Source organism: Bos javanicus, chromosome 21 (assembly GCF_032452875.1).
Source record: "Bos javanicus breed banteng chromosome 21, ARS-OSU_banteng_1.0, whole genome shotgun sequence".
Classification (NCBI taxonomy): Eukaryota; Metazoa; Chordata; class Mammalia; order Artiodactyla; family Bovidae; genus Bos; species Bos javanicus.
In genome coordinates this window covers 1495844-1518110 of record NC_083888.1, presented here as the reverse complement: position 1 = coordinate 1518110, position 22267 = coordinate 1495844, and the positions used below count along the sequence as shown (strand labels likewise).

General features: G+C 42.0%; 2 long non-coding RNA genes and 3 other non-coding genes across 30 annotated transcripts in view; all 5 read right to left on the bottom strand.

The window, feature by feature from the left end:
• The window catches only part of LOC133234066 (uncharacterized), a 79198-nt gene extending 63699 nt beyond the window's left edge, over window positions 1–15499 (bottom strand). For 10 of the 26 annotated variants that reach the window (XR_009731975.1, XR_009731977.1, XR_009731978.1 and 7 more), the window contains exons 1-4: window positions 14350–14573; window positions 13921–13958; window positions 6638–6842; window positions 166–305 (exon numbers count right to left, since the gene is read on the bottom strand). This is a non-coding gene — a long non-coding RNA (uncharacterized LOC133234066). Of the gene's footprint in view, window positions 1–165; window positions 306–2854; window positions 3058–6637; window positions 6843–13920; window positions 13959–14349; window positions 14576–15311; window positions 15354–15484 lie in introns of those variants that run through there. The other 16 variants (XR_009731961.1, XR_009731963.1, XR_009731964.1 and 13 more) reach the window with 8 other exon arrangements.
• On the bottom strand, window positions 2621–2712 carry LOC133234772 (small nucleolar RNA SNORD116). Its single transcript, XR_009732279.1, has one exon. It is a non-coding gene; the product is annotated as a small nucleolar RNA SNORD116 (small nucleolar RNA).
• On the bottom strand, window positions 6400–6492 carry LOC133234737 (small nucleolar RNA SNORD116). The gene has a single exon (XR_009732245.1). It is a non-coding gene; the product is annotated as a small nucleolar RNA SNORD116 (small nucleolar RNA).
• Window positions 14417–14483, bottom strand: LOC133234836 (small nucleolar RNA SNORD109A). The gene has a single exon (XR_009732332.1). It is a non-coding gene; the product is annotated as a small nucleolar RNA SNORD109A (small nucleolar RNA).
• A 4851-nt stretch (window positions 15500–20350) lies between the features above and the next one.
• The window catches only part of LOC133234067 (uncharacterized), a 29460-nt gene continuing 27543 nt past the window's right edge, over window positions 20351–22267 (bottom strand). The window contains exons 2-3 of the long non-coding RNA XR_009731984.1: window positions 20677–20750; window positions 20351–20523 (exon numbers count right to left, since the gene is read on the bottom strand). This is a non-coding gene — a long non-coding RNA (uncharacterized LOC133234067). The remainder of the gene's footprint in view (window positions 20524–20676; window positions 20751–22267) is intronic.

Genomic DNA, 22267 nt, shown 5'->3' with positions numbered 1-22267 from the left:
CACTCCCAGGAAGAGCCAGTGACCTGGGAGTCCTCCAGCAGTTGGGGGAACTCAGAGCTCCCAGTCTTCTCAGCAAGAGGAACGGTCCCTCCATACATACAGCCACTTAGGCAGTCCCAGGAAAGCCAAAATCCATGACACATCTTGGGGCAGGGGAAGGCGTACCATGCTCGATGATCCAAACAGCAGTGGCAGCAACCTGGGCCCACCACACTTCTCACCGGACTTCCCAACACCTCGAGTCAACATCTCATGAGCGGGGCTCCGTTTCCTGAGTGACGGACACTCGTACTTGGAAACTTCACCTGACAAAGGAACAGAAAGTACAGGCAGGCTTCAGATGTGTACCCAGCTTCTCACTAAGCAATATCGATGCCCACGGTTCCCTGAGGGAAGGCCTTTTCTGCTTCCCAACTGTAGTATCCCTTACGTACGACTGGATACCTATGTGTTGGCACGAGTGCAGAAAGTTAGGTTCATGTGACCGTGGATGTCTGTCTGACTGAGTGTGCAAGCGTGTGGGGAGACTAGATGTGGGTCTGAGTACTCGTGTTCTAGTGTACCAACAAGGATGTGCTCTCAGGATTCTGGGTCCCTCTGGAACTCTTTCCATGTATTTCCGTGTTTCAGAGCCCCTGTGCAAAGGCCTTGGTGTCTGAACATGCACGTCTTCTCCATGGAGACCTGAACTCCCACCCTCCGACAAAACACTGTGCAAAATTACACTGAGGGGTTGACACTGAGGGGTTACACTGGGCTCCTGATCTACATGACCCATGGCGTCTGACCAAAGCACAGGAACCTGACCACGTAAAGTCCCCTTGTGGAGCATCTGTGTGAATGTCCCTTACCCTGAGACTACCCCAGCTATGATAACAGCTCAGGTGTTCTTGCCGCAAGTCCCACCTCCTCCCTGAACAAGGATACTTTCTGAAGGCCTAGAGTGTAGTTAACTTGGCCTTGGGCCAGATACACCCCACCATACCCTTGCAGAGCAACAGAATACAGGGCATGTGCCTCTTCCTGTGCAATTAGTCCAGTCAATCTCTGGGGCTCTGCTGGAAAGTGTAAGACAAGAGGTGGTCATCCTCAGGTACCAGGATCCAGGGGTCACTCCCACAGAAATGGGGCCCCTTTCCTGGCCAGATTATGCTCAGATCCACAGCCTGCAGGGCCCTGGGCACCAACCACACCCTAGAGAAAGCTCCCATAATGCAAGACTTGGTTGAAATTGAACTCCTCCTGCCCCCAAGGGTGACTCACCCACATCAGAAGCCTCCAGGGGCTCTACTCACACAGAGACAATCAGCACTCAGCAAGATCCACAGGAAGAAGGTGGCTTGGATTATGGCAACACCATGCCATTCCGCCTGGCAGCTTGTCTCCATCACGCAAGACCACCAAGCGCTCACAGATCACTAAGGCTGCTTCCAGGAAGACTCCAGAAAAACAGGCAGGGGAAGACCTTGGATTTGCCAGGTTTCCCACCTTCATGTCAGGGGAGCCAATGGCTACTACACTGAAGCAGCCTGGTATGCCAACCAATGCCGGATCTCTACCACAACCATGGTCTTCCAAGGGTGATATGTCACTGCCAGGGTCGTGAACACCTGGGTGGGATCCGGGCCGTCTTGTTGGCCCCATTCTTCAGGAACTCACACACCTTGAAAATTCCAGTCCCAAGGGCTAAAGGGGGGCTGAGGGGCATGTGCACATACTGTATTACCACCCAGAAGGCTGGCTCCTAGGCTCGTTACTGCAACTCTTCAAGGCACCAAAGATACAGTTTGAAAGACCTTTTTTTGGCATCAGGCCAGCAAGGCCACAAAGGTCACTATTACCGAGCCTCCCAAGCCACAGCAATGCCCTGTCATCTGCACCCAGCCACGAGCAGCTCCAAAAGGACCACAGTACATATTATTGCAAACACAAAAACAGTGCCTGAATCTCAGGGGACAGATTGTCCCAGGAAATCAGACTGCACCTTTCCTCACCTGCACAACCATTCTTCTCTGGGCCTCTGGCCAACCCACAGGAGGAATGTATGGCTAGGATCACCTCACAGTCCACAGTGTCCTGCAAGACTCAACACTGTGACAGGAGTTGCAATACAGGAACTGCCAAGAAACTAGGTCTATTTCCTTTCACCCCTGCCAACGTTCCACGAGGTCCCTGCAACCGTTACAGTACACAGGCCACTCAGGAATCTCACCAACCCAAAGGGCTGCAATGGCAAGGGCCTCAGATCTGACCTGGGGCTCCAATCAGAAATCATAGAAGTTTCCTTGCTTCAGCTTCCACATCAGCACAGCCCCAACTAGTGCACTCATAGCAGGAACCAGGATGAAATGTGCCTTTTCAAGTCAAGAGCTCAATGGGACTAGGCCAGGATCTACTGTGACTACTATCGCCATTGGACAAGCCTCTTCTGTTCCTCAGTGGCATTCACCATGAAGCTCTCATTCCAAGAAGACTGCTCAAACATCTGTACATGCCCACCCTCTGACAGGAGCCTCGAAAGTGGTGGTGACCCCAGTGCTCTATGCATGTGTGTGACACAACTGAAGCTGCCCGCACTTCTAACTAGTCCTGCCCTTAGCCCCAGAGGAGACAACATGCTAGACCTTGTTTCGATGAGGAGATGATATCAATTTCTCACTCATTTTGTTTAGATTTTCCAGGGAATACATGTGAGGGTGCCATCATCGATCTGAGCACCTGCTGGTTTGCTGTACACTTTAGCCAGGAAGGAAGGCCAGCTCCCAGAAGAAGCAAGTGACCTGGGAGTCCCCGAGCAGCTGGGGGAACTCAGAGCTCCTAGGCTTCTCAGCTAGAACAGTCCATGTAAACTTACAGCTACTCAGGCAGTCCCAGGAAACTGTAAATCCATGACATATCTTGGGGCAGCCGAAGGCATTCCATGCTCGTGATCCAAAGAGTAGAGGTAGCAACCTGGGCCCTCCACACTTCTTTTGGACTCCTTTGCACCTTGAATCACCACCTCACGGGCAGGGCTTTGTATCCTGGGTGACAGGCAGTCAAACCTGGCAACGTCACCTGACAAGGGGACAGAAAGCACAGGCAGGCTTCAGATCTGTTGCCTCGTTCTCGCTGAACAATACTGATGCCCATGGTTCTCTGGGGGAAGTTCTGGATCTGAGCCCCAACTGTCTTGATCCCTTACATATGACTGGACACCTATCTGTCACCAGGAGCATAGGAAATTAGTTTCAAGTGCCTGTGGGCGTCTGTCTCTCTGAAAGCCATGTGTGGCCAGGGGATTCAATGTGGGGCTGAGTGCATGTGTTCTGGTCTACCAACGAAGATATACTCTCAGGATTCTGGGTGTGCCTCTGGAACTCCTGGAGGTCTCTGTGTGTCAGAGCCCCTTTGCAAAGGCCTCAGTGCCTGAATAAGCATGACTTCTCCACAGAGCCCTAACCCCCTGCCATCACACAAAATGGCAGATGAAGCATGCCGCCTTCAACAAGCCCCATGCAATATTCATCCAGAGGGCCTGCTGAAATAGGCTCTGGGCTCCTGATCCCCATGACACCCACCCTCTGATCAAAGCACATGGACCTGACTGCTCAAGGTCGCCCTGCAGAGCATCTGTGTGACTGCCACCTACCCTGAGACCATGCCAGCTTCTACTACAGCTGAGGTGTCCTTGCCCACAAGTCCCCCTTCCTTCAGGAACAAGGGTACTTTCCTCGAGAAGCTTCAGGTGGCTCATTGTACACCTCAGTAGGGCAGGCAGCACAGCTCCCAGGAGGAGCCAGTGAACCTGGGAGTCCTCTAGCAGCTAGGCGATTCAAAGCCCCCAGGCTTCTCAGTAAGAGGATCAGTCCATCCACATTTACAACTACTCAGGCAATCCCATGGAACCCATGGAACCCTTAATCCAAAAGGGGGAAAGTGTAGCCTCCAAAGTGATCAAAAAAGCTGTGGCAGCAACTTGGACCTGCCACACTTCTGACAAGACTCCCTTGCACCTCGAGTCAATGCATACCACACATGGCCTCTTTTCCTGGGTGGTGGACAGTCATACCCGGCAACTGTTCCTGAAAACTGAAAAGCACAGGCATGCTTTAGATGTGCATCCTGTTCTCTCTGAATAACATCCATGCTGATAGTTCCCTGGTTGAAGGCCTTCATTTGCTTTCTAACTGCCTCAATCCCTTATATACCAGTGGATACATACGCGTCAGCAGACTGTAGAAAGTTAGGATGTATTATGTGTGTGTCTGTTTGGCTGAGTGTTTGTGGTGAAAGGCTTGATATTGGGCTGAGTGTGTGCGTTCCAGTGTACAAAGATGAGCTTTCAGGATTCTGGGCATGCATCTGGAACTCCTGGCTGTCTCCTTGTAAAGGCTGAGCCCCTCTGTAAAGGCCTCATTACCTGAAAAGGTATGCCTTCTCCACAGAGCCCTGATGTCTAGCCTTCCCACAATACGGCAGATCACACCTGACACCTTCCATAAGCCCCATGCAAACTTTCACCCCGAGGGGCTGTTCACATAGGGCATGCGCTTCCAAAACCCACGCCCTCTGACCAAAGCACAGGAACCTGACTGCTCAAAATCAGCAAGCGGAGCCTCTGTGGAACTGCCACATATCCTGAGGCCATGCCAGTACTACTACAATTAGTTGTCCTTTCTCACAAGTCCCAGCTCCTCAAGGTACAAATGAAGTTTCCTGAGAAGACAGGCAATTTCATGAACTTGGCCCCGGAGCAGAAAAGGCCCACCACACCCTCAAAATGCTAAAATAACTCAGGGCATGAAACTTGTCTGGCTGACTGTGTCCAATCACTCTCTGGTGCTCCACTGGAAAGTGAAGATTGGGGAGGTAGTCATTTTCAGGTACCAGGGTTCAGGAGTCACTCTCACAGAAACTGGGACCCTTTAGCAGTCAGATTATGCTCAAATCCACATCCTGCAGGGCCCTGGGTACTGACCACACCTGAGGAAAAGCTCCCCTAGTCCAGGGCCTGGTTCAAACTGAACTTCTCCTGCCCCCAGGGCTTCTCAACCCCATCAGAATCCTCAAGGTGCCCTGCTCAAACAAGGGACAATCAACACCCAGAAAGACCCACAGAAGTAAGGCCTTGATTAGTTGACCCACACGATTCTGCCCAGCACCTCTTCTCCACCACAGCAAAACTACCAAGTCCACCCAGGACACCAAGGCTGCTTCCAAGACCTGAGAAGAACTGTCAGGAGAAGAGCTTTGCTGTGCAAGGTTTCCTGAAACCGTGCCAGGGCAGCCACTGGCTATACCATGGAGGCAGGCTTGGCATGCCAACCAAGGCCAACCTCTACCACAACCATGCCTCAGTGGATGATACTTCTCTGCAGCATGGAAAACACCTGAGTCCCACCCAGGCTGTCCATCTTGCCCCATCCCTTAGGAATTCTTACACCTTGAAAATTTTATGCCCAAGAGCCAAAGGGACCAATAGGCATGTATGCAGACCTCAGTTCTACCCAGACTGGTTGGCAGGCAGGCTTCAGTACATGGAACTCTTCAAGGCCCCTGCAAGATACCCTTGAGTATCCCTCTTCAGGTATCAGGCCACCAAGGCCACAAAAGTCTCCTGAGGACCAGCAGGCCCTCTCTTTTGCAGGGAGCCAAGGGCACCTTCAAGGGGACCAAGGTATCCTTGGAAACACAAAGACAGTGCCTGCAGCCTCAGGGCGACAGTTCATCCCAGGAAATTACACTGCAAATTTCCTCACCTGCTGTACGCTTTTCCTAGGTACTCTGGCTAACCCACAGGAGGAATGCAGAGCTGGTACCTCACCACACTCCACGGTGGTCTCCACAGATCAAGCACTGTGCCAAGAGATGCAATATAGGAGTTGCTAACTGCAGAAATGAGGCCTACTGCCTTTCGTCAATGCCACTAGTCCACCAGGTCGCTGCAACTGCTGCAGTCAACCACACCCTCAAGGATCCTATCATGCCCTCAAGAATCTTAAAAACCCAAAGGGCCGCAATGGCGAGGGCCTCAGATCTGGCCTGGGGCTGCAATCAAGAAACCACTGTAGCTTCCTTGCTTTGGCTTCCACATCAGCACAGCTGCCAACTACTGCACTCGCAGCAGGAACTGGGGCGAAACACACCTGTTCTAGCCAAGAGCTCTATGGGCCTAGGCCAGTATCTACTGCAACTCCTACCACCAGTTGCCAAGCTGGCAGTCTCCTCTGCCCCTCACGGTCATTACCAAGGACCTGGCACTCTGAAGTCCACTCAAATGCCTGTCCACAGCCCACCCTCAGATGGGAGCCTCACAAATGGTGGTGACCAGGGTGGTGTGTGCATGTGTGTGACACAGATGTAGCTGGCCCTCATGCTAACTAGCCCCTCCCGTAGCCCCATGGGCAGCAACGTGCTGGACCTCAGTTTCGATGAGGAGACGGTAGTGAGTTTTCACTCATTTTGTTCAGATTTTCCAAGGAATGCATGTGAGGGTGTCATCATCGATCCGAGCACATGCTGGCTCGCTGCCCACCTCTGCAGGGCAGGTAGGGCCGCTCCCAGGAGGAGCCAGTGACCTGGGAGTCCCCCAGAACCCAGGGGAACTCAGAGCCCCCAGGCTTCTCAGCAAGAGGAACGGTCCCCCCATACTTACAGCCACTCAGGTAGTCCCAGGAAAGCCGAAATCCATGACACATCTTGGGGCAGGGGAAGGCGTACCCTGCTCGGTGATCCTAAAAGAACTGGCAGCAACCTGGGCCCGCCACACTTCTCGCTGGACTCCCTTGCGCCTCGAGTCACCACTTTATGGGTGGGGCTTTGTCTCCTGGGTGACGGACAGTCATGCCTGGCAACTTCACCTGTCAAGGGGACAGAAAGCACAGGCAGGCTTCACATGTGTACCCAGTCTCTCACTGGGCAACATCGATGCGTTTGCTTCATGGGGGGGAAGGCCTGTATCTGCTACCCAACTGTATTGATCCCTCACATACGACTGGATACACATCTGTCAACAGAGTGCAGGAAATTAGGTTCAAGTACCTGTGGGTGTCTGACTGAGCGTGCATGGCTGGTGGGGGATTTGTGGGGCTGAATGTCCTCTGGAACTCCTTACGGGTATCTCTGTGTCTCAGAGTCCCCATGCAAAGGCCCTGGTATCTGAATACACATGCCATCTCCATGAAGTCCTACTGCTGTTGTTCCCTGGCTTTAGTCCACCAGGCCTCCACAACCACTGCAACCCACCAGGCACTCAGGACTCTCACCAAATCAAAGGGCTGCAATGGCGGGGTCCTCAGATAGGTTCCAATTAGAAACCACAGAAGCTTCCTCACTTCGACCTCGACATCAACACAGCCCCAACTACGGCACTCAGAGCAGGAACTGCGTCAAAAATACACCTACCCAAACCAGATCCCACCTGTGTGGCTGGGATCTGACTTCTACTACCTGCAGCCACGCTGGCCTCCTCTCCAGTCACTCAGTCATGTCTGGCTCTTTGTGACCCCATGAAATGCTATATACTAGGTTTCTCTGTCCTTCATCATCTCCTGTAGTTTTCTCAAATCCTTGTCCATTGAGATAGTGATGCCATCCAACCATCTCATCATCTTTTGTCCCCTTCTCCTCCTGCCTTCAATGTTTCCCAGAACAGGGTCTATTCCATTGTGTCGGCTCTTCTCATTAGGTGGCCAAATTACTGGAGCTTCAGCTTAGGCATCAGACCTTTCAGTGAATATTCAGGATTGATTTCCTTTAGGATTCACTGGTTTTTCCTTGTAGTCTGAGGCACTCTTAAGAGTATTTTCTGATACCATGGTACAAAAGCATCAAATCTTCAATGCTCATCCTTCTTTATGGTCCTAGTCTCACATCCATACACGACTACTAGAAAAACTATTGCTTTGAATATATGGACCTTTGTCAGCAAATGATGTCTCTAATCATTAGTATGCTGTCTAATTTTGTCATAGCTTTTCTTCCAAGGAGCAAGCACCTTGTAATTTCATGGCTTCAGTCACCAGCCACAGTGATTTGGAGCCCAAGGAAGTGGAATCTGTCACTGTTTTACTGTGCACGGTACCAGAGCTAGACCCAGTTTTCCCCATAGACACCGTTTTCCCCATAGTTGGTCCCACCTATCAGGAAGCTTCCACAAGCCGCTTACTTTCATCCATCATAGAGCAGATAGAAAGAAAACCATTATCACATAAAACTAACCAAATTGATCACATGTATCACAGTCTTGTCTAATTCAGTGAAACTATGAGCCATGCCTTGTAGGGCCACCCAAGATGGATGGGTCATGGTGGCCAGTTCCGACAAAATGTGGTCCACTGGAGAAAAAAATTATAAACTCCTTTGGCTTCTTGTGTTTAGAATCCAGTGAACAACAGGAAAAGGGGAAAAGGTATGACACTGAAAAATGAACTCTCCAAGTCAGTAGGTGCCCAATATGCTACTGTAGAATAGTGGAGAAATAGCTCCAAAGGAATGAAAAGGCTGACCCACAATGGAAACATCTAATTGTGGATGTGTCTGGTGGTGAAAGTAAAGTCCAATGCTGTAAAGAACAATATTGTAAAGGAACCTGGAATGTTAGATCCACAAATCAAAGTAAATTGGAATTGGTCAAACAGGAGATAGTTAAGAATGAACATCAACATTTTAGCAATCAGTGAACTAAAATGGATGGGAATGGGTGAATAATACAGATGACCATTATATCTACTACTCTGGGCAAGAATCCCTTAGAAAAAATGGAATAGCCCTCATGGTCAATAAAAGAAATCAAAATGCAGTACGTGGGTGCAATCTCAAAAACAACACAATGATCTCAGTTCATTGTAAGGCAAACCATTCAATAGCACACTAATCCAAGTCTATGCCTAAATCACAAATGCCAAGGAAGATGAAGTTGAATGGTTCTATGAAGACTCACAACACCTTCTAGAACTAAAAGGACACCAAAAAAAGATGTCCTTTTCATCATAGGGGACTGGAGTGCAAAAGAAGGAAGTCAAGAGACACCTGGAATAACAGGCAAGTTTGGTCTTGTAGTACAAAATGAAGCAGGGCAAAGGCTAACACAGTTTTGCCAAGAGAACACAATGCTCATAGCAAACACCCTCTTCCAATAACACAAGAGAAGACTCTACACATGGACAACTCCAGACTGTCAAATCTGAAATAAGACTGATTGCATTCTTTGCAGGCGAAGTTGGAGAAGCTCTAGACAGTCAGCAAAAACAAGACCGGGAGCTGACTGTCACAGAAAATGAACTCAAAAAAGAAAGAAAGAAAGAAAGAAAATGAACTCATTGCAAACTTTAGACTTAACTGAAGAAAGTAGAGAAAACCACTAGGCCATTCAGGTATGACCTAAATCAAGTATCTCATGATTATACAATGGAAGTGACAAATAGATTCAAGGGATTAGATCTGATAGACAGAGTGCCTGAAGAATTATGGACAGAATTGATACTTTTGAACTGTGGTGTTGGAGAAAACTCTTGAGAGTCTCTTGGACTGCAAGAAGATCAAACCAGTCAATCCTAAAGGAAATTGGTCCTGAATATTCATTGGAAGAACTGATGCTGAAGCTGAAACTCCAACCCTTTGGCCACCTGACGTGAGGAACTGATTCATTGGAAAAGACCCTGATGCTGGGAAAGATTGAAGGCAGGCGGAGAAGGGGACGACAGAGGATGAGATGGTTGGATGGCATAACCGACTCTATGGATATGAGTTTGAGTAAGCTCCGGGAGTTGGTGATAGACAGAGAAGCCTTGCGTGCTGCAGTCCATGGGGTCACCAAGAATCAGACACAACTAAGTGACTGAACTGAACTGAATCTAATGAAAAAATCTTCAATGAACGCTACTATAAACAACTTCATCAACAAGGACAACAAATATAGGGAAAATGGATTGTTTGACTTCCAAAGTTGCCAAATTATGATATGCATAATGTCCAATTTTCAACATAAAAGTACTAGAATACTGGACATTCAAAGAAACATGCACGTCTCTCACAAAGAAGGAAAAATTAAGAACAAGCAATAGAAACTCAAAGTCAAGACACTGGACTCAACATAGAAATATTTTAGATCAGTTACTTTAAATATGCTGCAAAAGGTAATAGAAAGTAGTTTTAAGAACCAGATGATTCCAACAAACACTATCTCATGAAATAGGTATGTCAATCAACGGACAGAAAATTTTCAAACAAAATCAAGTAGAAATTCTGGAGTTGAAAGCATAATTACAAGTATTAAAAAACTCAGAAAAAGGCCTGCATGACAAATTTGGACCAAAAAAAAAAAAAAAAACAACTAAAAAATATAATTGTTCAAATTATCCAGTTATAGGAAGAGAAGATTTATTATTTTTTTTAATTTTATTTTTAAACTTTACATAATTGTATTAGTTTTGCCAAATATCAAAATGAATCCGCCACAGGTATACATGTTTTTTAATAGACACAGCCTAAAAGTAATATGAGGCCAGTGTACTAACATACACATAGCAAGAGTCAGAGAAAAAGAAAGGAATGAGCAGAAACTATAAAGAGACACAGATGTATAGAACAGTCTTTTGGACTCTGTGGGAGAGGGAGAGGGTGGGATGATTTGGGAGAATGGCACTGAAACATGTATAATATCATATAAGAAATGAATCGCCAATCCAGGTTTGGTGCAGGATACAGAATGCTTGGGGCTGGTGCACTGGGATGACCCAGAGGGAAGGTACAGGGAGGGAGGTGGGAGGGGGTTCAGGATGGGGAACATTTGTACACCCGTAGCGGATTCATGCTGATGTATGGCAAAACCAACACAATACTGTAAAGTAATTAGCCTCCAATTAAAATAAATAAATTTAAATTAAAAAAAGGAAATGTACATAAACTTAAAAAAAGTATTCATTTGATTATAAAAAATTTAAAAAAAAGAAATAATGCACAAAACTGCCCGAAGTTGATGAAAAGTCACAAACCTAAGAAGTCCATATAGGATAAATTCAAATAGATTCATAAACTGTTCAAATAGAAAGATCAAACAGTGATAGAGAAGACGCAGAAGTGATCTTCAGAAAAACAAGTGATTTCTCATCATACCACATGGTTTCAGAAGGCAGTAGGATGGCATTTTCAAAGTTCTGAAACAAAAAGTTATTCAACTGGGAATTCTTGATCTGATAATAATGCTCTAAAAAAATGAAGGAGACATTAAGACATTCTCAGATTAACAAAGACTGAGAATGTTCTTTAACAGTAAATTTGCCCCATAAGAAATGTCTAAGGGAATCAATCTTAAATGAATGTACAATATACAATAACTTAAATCTGCATCAAGAAATAAATAACATCAGTAAAGGCAAATATAAAAGCCAGTATTATCTTTGTAACTCTTTTCCTATATGATGTTTAAATAAAGGCATAAAACAAAAACCATCTGCCTGTGGTGATGAGTGCATAAGTATGAAGACATAATTTGTGACAATCACAACGTATAGGGGAAATGGAGCAATGTTTTTGTTGCCACAAAAATTTTATGTATTATTGAAATTAAATTGTTATTAATCATAACTACTTTATTATAAATTAAGAAGTTAATTGTTATCCCCAGGGCAATGACTAAGAAAATAACTTAAAAATATATAGTAAAAACAAGGAAATAAAGAATTTAAAATGGTACTCTCAATAATATCTATTTCACAGAAAACATGCAATATTGAAGACAAAAAAAAAAAATACAGAAAAAATGAACAGCAAAATAGCAGTTGTCCTCCCTTATCAGTAATTACTTTAAACAGAGATGGTTTAAAATTTGTAAGTGAAAGGCAGAGATTGGCAAAATGGATTAAAAACAGGATCCAACTATATGTTATCTGCAAGAGACATACTTCAGATTCAAAGACACAGATTGGTTAAAAATTAAAGCATGAAATAAATATTTCATATAACATGTAACCAAAAGACAGCTAGAGTGACTATACCAATATCAGACAAAAGTTGAAAGTTTTGTTTTGTCTTCAAACAAAAATTGTTACATGGGTCAATTAAATATTGATAAAAGAATCAAATACATTAAGAAGATAAAGCAATGATAAACATTTACACACCTAACAACAAAGTCCCAAAATATATGAAGCAAAATTGCACAGAATTGAAGAAACAAACAACTCTACAGTATTTGGATACTTTTAATGTTTTGCTTTTAATAAGCAATAGAACAATTAGAAGAACGATCATTATGGAAATAGAATACTTGAACAACCATAACCAACTACAGTGAACAGACTTACACAGAACACTCCACCTAAAATCAAATGATTATACATTTTTCTCAAGTGCATAAGGAACATACTCCATAAAAGACCAGATATAACACCAAAAATAAGTTTAAATAAATTTTAAAACACTGAAATTGTACAGACTATGTTCACTGATCACAATGGAATTAAACTAGAAATCAGTAACAGAAAGAAATTTAGATGATTTCACACATAAGTAGAAATTAAGAAACAAGTTCCTAATAAAAATGAATCAAGCAGGACATTCTCAGGGAAAATTATTAAATTATTTGAGATGAATGAAAATTAACACACATTCCAAAATTTATGAGATACCAAAAGCAGTACTTGAGGAGAAAATTTTATAGCTGTTGAGATTTACATTTAAAAAAGAAAAATTTCAAATCAGTAATCTACCTTAAGAAGCTAGAAAAAGAAAAGAAAATCAAACATAAAGCAAGAAAGAAAGAAAAGAAAGATTAGTATAAAAATGATACAGATTAAAGATTGAAACAAGCAACTGAATAAAAAATAAAAATCAATGAAACCAAAAATCAATTTCTTGAAAAATTCAACAAAATTCAAAATGTTTTAGCTAAACTGACCAGAGGAAATGAATGACCTTGCTAGTTTGTAGAAAAATGAATATATAAATTATAATACATAAATAAATAAATATAAAAATAACAAAACAACTATTAAAGAATCTGTGAAAATATATTTCTCAAGAGAAAAAGAGAGTTTACTCATTTCAAAAGTATTAAACATCAGGCCCTAGGTAATCATGCCAAGGAATATAGACTATTTTTCTTAACTGATGGATGTTTCAATTTTAACAAGAAATAATGATTAATTATTTAATATATGAAATTTTACTACACTTGATTAACCCAACCTAGTATGTTTTGTGAAATTAATGCAATATGGAAAATTGAAATTTTTTTTTACAAAAAAATGAAGCTTTTTATCATTTAAAATCTTCATGGCCTTAGATAGAGTTCGGAAAGTATAAAGTAGAATTTTTCAGATTGAAAAAGTAAAAATCCTAATTAAAGTCAAATGTGGCTCAGCTGGTAAAGAATCTGCCTGCAATGTGGGAGACCTGGGTTTGATCTCTGAGTTGGGAAGATCCCCTGGAGAAGGGAAAGGCTACCCACTCCATTATTCTGGCCTGGAGAATTCCATGGACTGTATAGTCCGTGGGGTCACAAAGAATCAGACACAACTGAGCACCTTTCACTTTCAACATTTAGAAGAACAGTAATAATAACCCATAATGATCTTACGGATCTGACCCAAATGATCTAACAATGATGATCTCAATCATGGGGTCAACATTCTGAAACCATAATATGTTAAGAAAACTCCCAAGCACAGTTTAATTTCACCAAAGGATATTTCACGGCAACAAGAAAATGTATAAAACAACAATTTCCCAAGATTCTGTATTTGTCAATTTACCCAAAACTCAGATAAAAGAAAACTTAAAATTTGGAAATGAGGCTAGAGGCAATCACTAAAGAAAAGGACACATCATGAAGATATTATCCAGTAAGCCACTGAACAGATGAACACTTAAGACTTCAGGGTGTGGCACAGTGCACAAGACATATGAATTTTAAAGGATCCTGGTACAGTTACTCACCCCTGTTCTCTGAAGTAGAGGCCCTCATTTCAGTCCTTCTACCTCAGAAAAGCGTAGCAGAAAAAAATAAAAACAAACAAAAAGAAAAAAAAAGACATAGTCTCAAAAATATTCAAGAGTAAAAATAACAAAGCACTAATACTGTCAAAACTCATTGTCAAAATTTATTAGTCATGCAATCTTCCCTTCTTCCAGCCCAACCACAAATGATGCTTTCAGTACCCATTACAGTTGCTCAACCCTTTCTTACTTCAACATTTTTCCCCCCTCATTTATTACTCAAGAACAATTCCTTTAAAAAGTTCTGTCTACAACTGTGTTCAAAATGAAGCAAGTCTTGGGTCACTTAGCATATCTACATGCCTCATAAGAGGCATGAGTATGTAGAATAGGATGACTTGCTCTGGAAGAAAGAAAAGGCATGCTCACAGCAGTGTTATGTAGTCAAAGCCAGGCTCTGAGGTTCTTATTTGTCCGGTAAGAGGGGCATTTATCTGGACCTCAGATTGACATCTGGAATGAGTCCCTCAGCATCCTCAGACAGTTTTTCTCATCATCGATCCAGACAAGCACCCTCCCAACAAATAAGCATTTTCATAGCCAGGCTCATTTCCTTCAGGCTTACGTACTGTGTTGTTAACAAAAAACAATACATATACAGAATACAATTTGTTTAGTATTTGAACAATAGAACCCTCATAGCACAAAAGGCACACGACCATGGATTTCTCTGTATAAAATTAAAATCTATTGAGAACATCCAAAACAACTAAGTCAACTAAAATTTCGAGGAGTAGTGAGGTGAAAGTGTTAGTTTCCCAGTGGAGTCTGACTCTTTGACACCCCATGGACTATAGCCCGCTAGGCTACTCTGTTCGCAGAATTCTCCAAGCAAGAATACTGCAGTGGGTAGTCATTCTCTTCTCCAGGGGATCTTCCTGACCCAGGGGTCAAATCTGTGTTTCCTGTGTAGCAGGAAGGTTCTTTCTCATCTGAGCCATAGTGGGGCAGCATTTGTAAATTAAGTAGCAAATAAGGTTTGATTATAGTGGAAATATGAGTAGAAATATCTAAATTCTGAAATGCTAGTAACAAAAAGATAAATATTTTGGCACATTTAAATTTCATTAAAAAGTTATTTTCACACATAATAAAATAGTATAAAAAGTTAATCTATCAATGATTCTTAAATGTTAACCAAATTATTTTCTTTAATAGAGGGAAAAATAATGAAGATTCCATTAACAAAGTAGATATACCTATGGGGGAAAATTCATCATAAAAATATGCACCCTGGTCACCTGAAAAAATGAGCTCACAAACCTTGAATTTGTGACACCACTGGCCAGAACACAGACCAAAATTTCAATAGCACCAGAGTAGCTGCTCACCTTTCCTCCCTGTAAGTATGATAACTTGTTCTAGCCTTTGACCTGCAACAAAACATCACATAGGATACAAATCAGATCAGAAAAATGCAAGAAATTATTTTAAAAATCAATAGAACAATTGGTTCTATAATAATTATTTATTGTACAGGCATCCTCGCATTTCTAGTCCTCACCAAATAAAAATTCCTTGCTCCTTTATCGTCTTCGTCATTTCACTTCTTCATTTATTTCCTCTCTGAACTCTTCATTCTGCAAATAGTCAATAATCCTCTCTACCACTCTATGTAAATTAGTAACATAGCAGTTATCTTTTAAACTGAGAAATTCTAAAGTTATATTACACCAAATAAAGATTTTGTGAAATGCCTTGTGATGGGTCAAATAAAAAGGATGTTTGTTGTGAGACCCATATTCTGGAAGTAAGAGATAAGAACTCTGAAAATCTATTACAAACATGTTGAACAAATGGACCAATGGCAAGAATAGAAAAATAGAGGAGACATTTCATAAGATAAATGGAAATTATTTACAAAAAGAATCAAATGGAAAAAGACTTTAGAGAGGGGTAAGACCTAAGTGGCTTGGAGAAGGCAATGGCACCCCACTCCAGTACTCTTGCCTGGGAAGTCCCACGGATGGAGGAGCCTGGAAGGCTGCAGTCCATGGGGTCGCTGAGGGTTGGACACGACTGAGTGATTTCACTTTCACTTTTCACTTTCATGCATTGGAGAAGGAAATTGCAACCCACTCCAGTGTTCTTGCCTGGAGAATCCCAGGGATGGGGGAGCCTGGTGGGCTGCCATCTATGGGGTCGCACAGAGTCGGACATGACTGAAGTGACTTAGCAGCAGTAGCAGCAGCAAGACCTAAGTGGAATTAAGATGGAGTAATATTGGCCTGTCTTTTATCAACATGGAATTTAGGAGTAGTACATCAATAACAGAACACAGGTTTCTGAAGGATAAAGGCGTGCAAGTAAACTGGAGAACTCAAATTGCAAGGTAAAAGGAACTAGACCTTAGATACTATGTAATGTTTGATTCCATTTAAATGGCATTCGGTAAAAGAAAAAACCTGTGTGATCGCTCACCTAGAACCAGACATCCTGGAATGTTAAGTCAAGTGGGCCTTAGAAACGATCACTACGAACAAAGCTAGTGGAGGTGATGGAATTCCAGTTGAGCTATTTTAAATCCTGAAAGATGATGCTGTGAAAGTGCTGCACTCAATATGCCAGCCAATTTGAAAAACTCAGCAGTGGCCACAGGACTGGAAAACGTCAGTTTTCATTCTAATCCCAAAGAAAGGCAATGCCAAAGAATGCTCAAACTACTGCACAATTGCACGCATCTCACACGCTAGTAAAGTAATGCTCAAAATTCTCCAAGCCAGGCTTCAGCAATACATGAACCGTGAACTTCCTGATGTTCAAGCTGGTATTAGAAAAGGCAGAGGAACCAGAGATCAAATTGCCAACATTCACTGGATCATGGAAAAAGCAAGAGAGTTCCAGAAAAACATCTATGTCTGCTTTATGGACTATGCCAAAGCGTTTGACTGTGTGGATCACAATAAACTGTGGAAAATTCTCAAAGATATGGGAATACCAGACCACCTCCCTCTTGAGAAACCTATATGCAGGTCAGGAAGCAACAGTTAGAACTGGACATGGAACAACAGACTGGTTCCAAATAGGAAAAGGAGTACATCAAGGCTGTATATTGTCACCCACTTATTTAACTTATGCAGAGTACATCATGAGAAATGCTGGGCTGGAAGAAGCACAAGCTGGAATCAAGATTGCCAGGAGAAATATCAATAACCTCAGATAGGCAGATGACATCACCCTTTTGGCAGAAAAGTGAAGAGGAACTCAAAAGCCTCTTGATGAAAGTGAAAGAGGAGAGTGAAAGAGTTGGCTTAAAGCTCAACATTCAGAAAACAAAGATCATGGCATCTGGTCCCATCACTTCATGGGAAATAGATGGGGAAACAGTGCAAACAGCGTCAGACTATTTTTTGGGGCTCCAAAATCACTGCAGATCATGACTGCAGCCATGAAATTAAAAGATGCTTACTCCCTGGAAGGAAAGTTATGACCAACCTAGATAGCATATTCAAAAGCAGAGACATTACTTTGTCAACAAAGGTTCGTCTAGTCAAGGCTATGTAGTCACGTATGGATGTGAGTTGGACTGTGAAGAAAGCTGAGCGTCAAAGAATTGATGCTTTTGAACTGTGGTATTGGATAAGACTCTTGAGAGTCCCTTGGACTGCAAGGAGATCCAACCAGTCCACTCTAAAGGAGATCAGTCCTGGGTGTTCTTTGGAAGGAATGATGCTAAAGCTGAAACTCCAGTACTTTGGCCACCTCTTACGAAGAGTTGACTCAATGAAAAAGACGCTGATACTGGCGGGATTGGGGGCAGGAGAAGGGGATGACAGAGGATGAGATGGCTGGATGGCACCACTGACTCGACAGACGTGAGTTTGATTGAACTCCGGAGTTGGTGATGGACAGGGAGGCCTGGCATCCTATAGTTCATGGGGCCGCAAAGAGCTGGACATGACTGAGTGACTGAACTGAACTGAAAAGACAAAACCTGGTCCCCTGGAGAAGGAAATGGCAACCCACACCATTATTCTTGCCTGAAAAACCACATGGACAGTGTGAAAAGGCAAAAAGATATGACACCAGGAGATGAGCCCTCCAAGTTGGAAGGTATCCAATATGGTACTGGGGAAGAGCAGAGGGCAATTACTAATAACTCCAGAAAGAATGAAGCAATTGGGTGAAAGCAGAAATGATACTCAGTTGTGGATATATCTGGTGGTCAAAGTAATATCTGATGCGGTACGCATTACTGCACAGGAACCTGAAAGGTTAGGTCCATGGATCAAGGTAAATTGGACATGGTCAAGCAGAAGATGACAAGATTAAACATTGATATCTTTAGGAATCAGTGAATTAAAATGGATGGGAATGGACAAATTTAATTCAGATGACCATTAAATCTACTGCTGTGGGCAAGAATTCCTTAGAAGAAATGGAGTAGCCCTCAAAGCACACACCTTTCTCCAGCAACACAAGAGATGACTCTATACGCGGACATCACCAGATAGTCAATACTGAAATCAGACTATGTTCTTTGCAGTGATAGATGAAAAAGCTCTATACAGTCAGTAAAAACAAAACCTGTAGCTGACTGTGGCTCAGATCATGAGCTCCTTATTGCAAAATTCAGGCTTAAATTGAAGAAAGTAGGGAAAACCACTAGGCCATTCAGGTATGACCTAAATCAAATACTTTATGATTGTACAGTGGAGGTGACTAAAGATTCAAGGAATTAGATCTGGTAGACAGAGTTCCTGAAGAACTATTCATGCAGGTTCATAACATTGTACAGGAGGCAGTGACCAAAGCTGTCCCAAAGAAAAAGATGCAAGGCGGCAAACTGATTGCCTGAGGAGGCTTTACAAATAGCTAAGGGGATAAGAGAAGTGAAAGGCAAGGGAGAAAGAGATATACCCAGCTGAATGCAGAGTTCAGAGAATAGTAAGGAGAGATAAGAAGACCATCTTAAACGAACAATGCAAAGAATACAAGAAAACAATACAATGCAAAGGACCATAGATCTTTTCAAGAAAATACTTGTTGGAGACATCAAGGGAACATTTTATGTAAGAATGGACATGATAAAGGACAGAAACAGTAAAGACCTAAGAGAAGCAGAAGAGATTAAGAAAAGGTGATAAGAATACACAGAAGAACTGTGTAAGAAATGTGTTAATGATTCAGAAAGCCATGATGGTGTAGTCACTCACCTATAACTGGACAACCTGGAGTGTGAAGTGAAGTGGACCTTAGGACATATCAATACAAACAAAGCTAGTGGAGATGATGGAATTCCAGCTGAACTATTTAAAATCCTGAAAGATGATGCTGTGAAAGTGCTGCACTCAACATGCCAGCCAATTTGGAAAACTCAGCAGTGGCCACAGGACTGGAAAACGTCAGTTTTCATTCTAATCCCAAAGAAAGGCAATGCCAAAGAATGCTCAAACTAACGCACAATTGCACGCATCTCACACGCTAGTATTTTCTTGGGCTCCAGAATCACTACAGATGGTGAGTGCAGCCATGAAATTAAAAAGACGCTTGCTCCTTGGAAGGAGAACTATTACAAACCTAGACAGCATATTAAAAAGCAGAGACATTACTTTGCCAACAAAGGTTTGTATGGTCAAAGCTACGGTTCTTCCAGTAGTCAAGTATGGATGTGAGAGTTATACTATAAAGAATCTCAGTACCTGAAGAATTGATGCTTTTGAACTGTACTGTTGGAGAAGTCCCTTGGACTGCAAAGAGATCAAACCAGTCCATCCTAAAGGAAATCAACCCTGAATATTCATTGGCAGCACTGTTGATAAAGCTGAAGCTCCAATACCTCGGCCACCTGGTACAAAGAGATGACTGACTGGAAAAGACCTTGAGAATATAGTACTGTTCAACAACAGTCATTTTGTTTCTCATTTTCTTCAGATTTTTCACCATGTATATATACATGATCCAGACACATTCATTTAAAAAGACACCTTTTGCTGTTCGCCTGTAAGAAAGGACAGATCCTGAAAATAACCAAGAAATAACACAGGCGTCCATAATCCTAGAAACATACTAAGCCACTTAATTTACATGGGAAAACTGGAGATGAAAATGAGTAAGGGAGGCTACACCAGCTATTAAACCAGTGAGAGAAAATTTTTCATTTTAGTTCTTCATGAACATTATGAGTAAAATCAATTTATTTCCGTGGCAGAATTCTACCTATTTGAATGATCCTACTATCCTTGAATAATATTTAATTCACTTATTCAAGATGCCCTTTCTCCATCATAATTAATGTTGTAAGACAATGAAATCCTTTGTATGCAAACCAACATTGATTACATAATATTTAAAACAAGAACACAAAAGCAAAAACGCACAACAATATAAATTAAATATATTCAAATTGAATGAACCAGGTATGAGGCAATGGGCTTCAACTGTGTTTATTTTGGTTTTTCAATTTACTTATTTCTACAGGAAGAGTTTCCACCAATATTCAACCAAATGTTCACTGTGCAGACTTGTACACCTTCAAACGAAGCCAAGTACGATCTTAAAATCCTAGTCAGGCAACTTCTCATGTTCTTATCCCTAAAAGAACTAAAGATATACATATACACAAAAATCTCCATATAAATATTTATAGCAAGATTATTCAAAACAGCCAAAGAGCAGAAATAAGTTAGTAGAATGCCATAAATTGATGAATGAATAAGCAAGCAAAATGTGATCTATAAATGGGGTATTACTCACCCATAAATAGAAATGGAGTTCCAATCCATGCTGTAATATGGCTGAACTTTGAAAAATCGAGCAAAGTGAAGGAACTGTGAGTAAAAACACGTTCTATTATAAATGGTTCAAATGCAGATACAGATAAAACCCACTGGTATCAAAGTATTCATGCTCTTATTCTACACTTTCATACTTCCTGAGCACGTACACCTGAAACCATGTGCTTCAAGATATTCTCCCCTACGTATTCTTTTATTCTATCATTTTGACCAAACTTCAGACTTAAAAGTCTTATAGTTGTAAATCAACTATACTTCAATAAAATAAATATTTTAAAAAATATTTTAAAATGTATTGTTTCCCTCAAATTTTCTCAAGTTTTATCATCTTTTGATTTTCTTGGTTGAAACAAGTATTGTGATTATTGCCAAATGTTGAGTTTTTATATCCTGTCATTCTTATATGTTTATCCCAACTTTCTGTATTTTACTTTTGACCCTATTAATTCATTCCCTCATTCACATATTAGTTTAGTAATATTATAAACACTTCACCATCATTAGTTTTATTATCCTTAAAGAGATTTACCATATTCAAACACCCCCAAATTGCATCCGTCAAAACCAGAGGCTGAGCAGCTCTGTGTCCAGCAGTCCGCCATGACAGATGCAGCCTTAACTTAACTATGACTGATTTTTCCTTCAGTATTCTCTGTTCCAGGGCCCCAGCTGTGAATATCTTATACAGGCTCATTTCCCCTCAAGCTACCAGAAAATAAGATGGCAAACTTTGGAATAGCGTAACACACATTTCTTGCTATAAACTATCCAATTTTTAAAATGTACTTTAGCCACTGCTATGGCAAAGTCAGGCAAAACTTTCTGTTGCAACTCACTCTGCTTATCATTCTGGCCAACATTTTAGCTACTAGCTCAAAATTACTAATGAACAGTATTTGTAAGACACAAGGTACTGTCTTTAGAAAAGTGGTTAGAATGAATACAGACAACTGGAGAAAAGTGAATTGATTATGGAACACATATTCATATGAAGTAGACAGTTTATCATCTACACCATATGGTCATAAAGTACAGTTTGAAAAATATTTCATTAGAACATTATGACACTTGAATCTATAGCAGTTAGGGATTGTACCTTCAACTCCAAGATCCTCATTGGTCCTTTCCCTGCTATTTATAGTATTTCTTTTGGTGTTACCTGTCATCAATTCTGCGTTAAAGTTGAGTTTTTCCATTTAGTGATACTCTTCTTATTGGCCATTTCTTTTTGGACTTTGATTTGTGCCCCCATGACATCCCAGTCTCTATGAAATAGCTTCCCAAGGAACACTGCCTCATCTCCTAAGCACTGGCACCCCATATTGCAACAAGTCATTCTACAATTTGTAAATTTATACCACAGAATTTCCAACAAACCAATGTCCTATTCGTCTTTTTCTCCTGTTCCTGCAGTATCTCAACACTTACACTTTAAAGTTTAAAGAACTAAACTTCAGAATTCACATGGCTCTGACCTTAACAACACAGAGAAAATAAAGATGACCTCAAAAATGTGTATCTTTCCCCCCAAACAAGAGGAGATGTAGCAA